Source organism: Apodemus sylvaticus, chromosome 7 (assembly GCF_947179515.1).
Source record: "Apodemus sylvaticus chromosome 7, mApoSyl1.1, whole genome shotgun sequence".
NCBI lineage: Eukaryota > Metazoa > Chordata > Mammalia > Rodentia > Muridae > Apodemus > Apodemus sylvaticus.
Window position 1 is genome coordinate 18,552,527 of NC_067478.1, and position 6,272 is coordinate 18,558,798.

The following is a 6,272-nucleotide window of genomic DNA, read 5'->3' on the forward strand; positions in this document are numbered from 1 at the left end:
TTTGGCTAAGGTCATCCCCATTGAGTCCTGGGAGACTCTCACATCCCAGGTCTCTGGGACTTTCTAGAGGTTTCCCCTCCCCAGCAGCTGCATATTTCCATTCATTCTCCTGGGCCTCTGGGCTGCTCTCCTGTCTCCCCCATACCTGATCTTGCCACCCTTTTACACTTCCCCTCCCCTCTTCTACCTGAGTGACTCTCTTCTTCTGCTTCCCATGATTATTTTGTTCCCTTTTCTAAGTGGGATTGAAGCATCCTCACTTGGGCCTTCCTTCTTGATCTTCTTATGCTCTGTGGGTTTTATTCTAAGTATTCTTTACTTTTTGGCTAATATCCTCTTATCAGTGAGTACATACCATGCATGTCCTTTTGGGTCTGGGCTACTTCACTCAGGATGATATTTTCTAGTTATATCCATTTTCCTGCAAAATTCATGATGTCCTCACTTTTAATAGATGAATAATATTTCATTGTGTAAATGTACCACATTTTCTGTATCCATTCTTCAGTAGAGAGACATCTGTGTTGCTTCTAGATTCTGGCTACTAAGAATAGAGCTACTAAAACACATTAGCACACATGCCCCTGTGGTATGGTGGAACATATTTTGGGTATATGTCCAAGAGTGGTATAACTGGGTCTTCAGGTAGAACTATTTCCAATTTTCTGAGGAAACTAGATTGATTTCCAGAGTGGTTGTACCAGTTTGCAATCCTATCAGCAATGGAGGAGTGTTCCTCTTTCTCCACATTCTCACCAGCATATGCTGTCACTTGAGTTTTTGATCTTAGCTATTCTTATTGGTGTAAGGTGAAATCTCAGGGCCATTTTAATTTGCATTTCCCTGATGTCTAAGAATGTTGAACATTTCTTTAAGTGTTTCTTAGTCATTTGAGATTCCTCTGTTGAGAACTCTCTGTTTAGCTCTGTATCCCATTTTTAATTGGGCTATTTGGGATTTTTTTGGAGTTTAACTTCTTGAATTCTTTACATATTTTGGATATTAGCCTTCTATTGGATGTAGGGTTAGTGAAGATCTTTTCACAATCTATAGGTTGCCATTTTGTCCTATTGACAGTGTTCTTTGCCTTACAGAAGCTTTTCAGTTTCATGGGGTCCCTTTGACAACTGTTGATCTTTGAGCCTGTTCTGTTCAGGAAAATTTCCCCTATGCCAATGTGTTTAAGGCTCTTTCCCGCTTTCTCTTCTATTTGATTCAGTGTTTCTTGTTTTATATTGAGGGCCTTAACCCCCTTGGACTTGAGCTTTGTACAAGGAGACAAAAATGAATCAATTTGCATTCTTCTGCATGCAGACTACCAATTGAACCAGCACGATTTGTTGAAGATGCTTTCTTTTGTTCCACTGTATGATTTTGGCTTGTTTGTCAAGGACCAAGTGTCCATAGGTGTGTGAGTTTCATCTCTGGGTCTTCAGCTCAATTCCACTGAGCGACTGTCTGTCTCTATACCAATACAATGTGATTTTTAATCTATTGCTCTGTAGTACAGCTTGAGGTTAGGGATGGTGATTTCCCTCAGATGTGTTTTTTTTTTTTTATTATTATTGTTGAGAACTATTTTCTCCAACCTGGGGGTTTTTGATCAATTTTAAAAATAAAAAATATGTTTAAAAATCAAAATGAATACTTGCTCCATAATAACTTTTTCAAGATTTTTTAAACATTTTTTTAATTCTTATTTTTATTTTAGACAGAATCTCTCTACATAGCATGTCCTGTTCTAGAACTCACTCTGTAGACCAGGCTGATCTCAAACTCAGAGATCCACCTGCCTCTGCCTTCCATTGGCTTGGATGAGAGGCGTGTGCCACCACACCTGGCTATTTTCAAGATTCTTTATTCCTTCAGTGGGTTCCCTGAGACAACACACCCTCGCTTCAGCATAGACTAAGTAACTCAAAAGCCCACGGTATAACAGACATGACGTATGCTTTGGCCTGACAATAGTTCCACAGAAAGCAGTGGTGAAGAAATGGAGTTATCTTCAGCACTGAGTGCCTGAAAAGTGAAGACACTTTGTTGCCTGGTGGTGAGAGAGGCAGAAGACTTGAATTTGATGCCAGCGCATAACCCTGCTCAGTCTGTTTCGGTCAGTCCACCAACTAAATGGGAGAAAGGACCATTCCGTTCTTCCTGGGTCTGCCTGTCCAGTGTTCCTCACTGGGTGGACATAAAATTGGGACATTGTTTCTACAAAGCTTCAAGAGTTCTCTACTGAAGTAGTCATGACTTAGTCCTTACCTTTAGGAAAGATGGCTTAGCAATTTTAGCTGTTAGGACTGTTTTGATATTCTTGGACCTCAGGATGTGTTTTCTTAAAGAAAATTACACAGTGTTTTACTGCCTGGGATTGCTTATATGTATAATCGATTTCTATTAGTCAGACACAGGCCCCTGGAACATCTAGGATGGGGTTGGCTAAGAGGGCAAGAGGCCCACCTTCATCTGCTGTGCTTTCATCCAGCAAGATGTTTTCATCTTTTTTTTCTATTTTCCATCCACAGTACTCAACTCCTCAAATGAATCCTCAAGGGTTTCATGTCAGCCAGAGTTCACATTCCAGTGGTGAACTGACCTCCCAGAAATTCCCGTTCTTCCCCCCAGCCTCACCTGGAGTGTGTGTGAGCCCTTCCTACCTGGCAAGGTTCTGGAAGTATTAGACTAGAGATTTTCCAGCTCTTTGTGAGGGTCTAACCCGTGGCTAGAGCAGAGTCCCCTCATGGTTGGATAAGCTGCCTTTGTGGTGACTGTGGGAATGAACTATGCTGGACCTGCCCCTCCTGCGCCCTTCTGGCTGGTGAACAGAATCTGGCAAAGGAGTCCCTTCCCTCTCTTTGCTGAGAGGAGGTTAGAGTTAAACTCACCCGACACACACACACCTTCCTCCTTCTGGGAAAGCCTGTCTCCCAGATAATGGTGCTTAGCCGTGTTTACAGGATCAGCAATGGGAAGAGAACATCTATCTCCTCCAGAGGAAGGTCTTCAGTGGTTCGGCGACTAGAAGCCAGGCTCTGCGCAGGATGAATGAGTTGGAGTAGAGGGTAGTTTCCAAGGCAGTTCGTGGAGTAGCCGCTCATTACATAGCCACCACTTCAGTGTGCTTACCTGTGAAGCCGAGATGACTGCGCATGCGTGGCTGGGACCCGTCCCCCCTCCCCCACCCCCCAGCACTGTAGATGGTGAGAGGGAAGGACTGCCGGGAGTTTGAGGCGAACCTGGGATCCACGTATAGCAAGACTCTACTTCAAACCTGCTTGGCAGCATGGAGGAAGACTGCATGAGACTGTGGACATCATCTGACGAAGTGACTGCTCAATGAAAACCAAGCTCTTTGTTTCTTTGGCATTGGGAGCGGGACAGCCCATTGACTGTCCATTTTCAGTCCACACTGCAACTCCATCTTCAGTCTCCATTTTCAGTCCACACTGTGATTCTCCCCTGTACAGCTCTTCTCGAGTATTTGGCCACAAAAAGGAAGCAGCAGCCATGCTCCATTCCAGTTTGCAGAAAAAGCTAAATTATAACAGATTAAAAAAAAGTCTATATTCCATTTTTTGTAAGTGTCCCCCCCGCCCCCAACTTGTCATACTTGGTACAAGCTGCTATGAGACTTTTCTTCGTGTCTCAGGGAACCAGGAAGCAAAGATATAAAGAAGGTGTACTGGCTGAGGCGCCCTCCCTCCATAGTTGGCTAGTTAGTGAAATGAACCACACAAGCAGGGAGGTGCTGCCCACCTTACATGTGGCAAGTCTTAAGTTCTTAAACAACAGCTCTTTTCCTTTTCTGGAATAGAATCTTTTCTTTGCCCACTTCTTCAGTTTTGGTTTGATTTCCTAAACATCCCTTTGTCTGCTCGTATGCCCACCTTTGCCCTGTGCCTGATGGTGGAGATGGTATTTTAGCAGCAGGCTGGCTGCTGTTACTACCTTGTCACACTTCCTGAGGGGGTGATGTACTGGCTGCTTTTGTGTGTCAACTTGACACAGGCTGGAGTTATCACAGAGAAAGGAGCTTCAGTTGGGGAAGTGCCTCCATGAGATCCAGCTGTGGGGCATTTTCTCAATTAGTGATCAAGTGGGGAGGGCCCCTTGTGGGTGGTGCCATCCCTGGGCTGGTGCTCCTGGGTTCTATAAGAGAGCAGGCTGAGCAAGCCAGGGGAAGCAATCCAGTAAGGAACACCCCTCCATGGCCTCTGCATCAGCTCCTGCTTCCTGACCTGCTTGAGTTCCAGTCCTGACTTCCTTTGGTGATGAACAGCAGTGTGGAAGTGTAAGCTCAATAAACCCTTTCCTCCACAACTTGCTTCTTGGTCATGAGAAACCCTGACTAAGGCAGGTGAGCAAGCTGGGCTGGGAGCACATCAGATTCAACGCTTCTGCAGCTGGCAGAATTGATGAACAGTCACCGAGAACTCCTGATGTCATCTTAGCTTCATCATGTAAACAGGACACTATCTTTGATAAGGCAATTTCTGACACAGCCACCACATGTTTCTACCAGGATTATGACGTAGTGTTTAGTTGACTCTTGCAGACAAAGCAAAGTGACTGCCACTCGGAACTGATGGATTTGTTATTGTCATAGCAGAACTGATGAATGGCATTCTCTCTTTTTTTCTTTAAAAAACAAACCGTCTAAATGCTGAAACATACCTCATGCCCAGAGGAAGTCTGCTTTAGCTAGAGAAATCGAGATTCCGACCGTCAAATTCATCCTCTTCTTCAGGTGCCAAGATGGCCATCCCATGCCAGGGCACTGTGGCCAGCCAGCTGAGTTCATTTCTTACCTTTTATGATGGTATAGACTTATTATGATTAAAGTGACTTATCTAACTTGAACTGACCCCCTCATTAACCTACAAAGAACGAGAAACATGAGGCAGACTGTGGATGGCATGTGCCAGCTGTCTGGGGCAGCACACACCGAGTGACCACTGTCATTTGTTGGTTGTGGCAGATGGAAAGTGAGTGGAGATTCCCCGGAGCAGAAGCAACTAATCCACTATTAGTCAGGCTCTCTCACGAGGGAGACTTATATAGAGAACAGGTCGCAATGAAGACAAATGAGTATGGGGCCCCTCAAGATGGCCTGCTTATTTCAGCCTCACAGTGTGGGGCCTACTTTTGCATCTCCAAATTCTTAGTTCAGAAGTTTAGCTCAGCAGGTATCAGCAACACAGCCACCTCCTCACAGACATATTTTCCCATAGATCTATTACCAAAACAGGATAGGCAACGCAAGTCCACTCTTGCTGATGCATTTCCTGTCCCTGCAGTCTTCTAAAGCAGGGACACTTCAGCAAAACAGATGACAAAACACATTTTTAACATCCTCCTCCCGAGGGAAAGCTGATTAGGTGGCACAAGAGCATCACGCTTCAGACAAGGAGACAATGACACTGGGCTGATGGTTTCTACTGTGACAGTGGGGAGCCATGTGCCAAGATTGCTTCCATAGTATTCTTTCAGAGGCTCAGACAATGCTGCAGTCAGTAACCCCAGTACAGCTCAGCCTTTCCTCCCACACTGGCTTCTGCTGACAGTGCCTCCCTCTGCAACCAGGGCTGTAGAGGAAGGCACATCGTGGAATCAAGAGATCTCACTGTGACTGACATTCCTTTTCACGGAGGGGCTCTTGTGATCATCCAGACTGGTGGAGTTTGTGATGATGAGACCCTCAGTGCTGACTTGGTTTCTGTGTGAGACTGTAAATCTTAACATTCCTGACACCAAAGAGAACATCTGGCCACAGCTGCATCTGTATCCCCACCACATACTGTGACATGGTCCACTCAACCTAACCTACCCCTCCTCTGCACCTCAGTATTTAAAGGTCTTACAGTCAACTACTACTGACATCTAAGTCCCCTTCCCTGTCCAGTGAGAAATGTTCTCAAATAGTTCAGGCCATGACAACTGGTACCATCCAGTCACCCAAGCCAGAGCCATCATGGAGACAGGCCGATCCACCTTAGATCCCAGGTTTGGCTGCCCTAACAGGGAGGAAAGAGGTCCTATAAATCTAAAAGGTGGTGGCTCATACTTGGTCTAACTAAGCTAGTAGTGTCCTAGACCAGTTGTCCCTTCTGTTTTATTACTAGACAGTCTGGTTGTGTAGCTCCAGCTTGTCTTGAATTCGAATCCACTGCCTTCCTCAGCTTCTCTAGAGCTGGGATAAGGTGTGCACCATGCTGACTACTCGCTGGCCTTCCTGAGGCTTACGTGATCACTCAAGGCTTGGTATTAGCCCC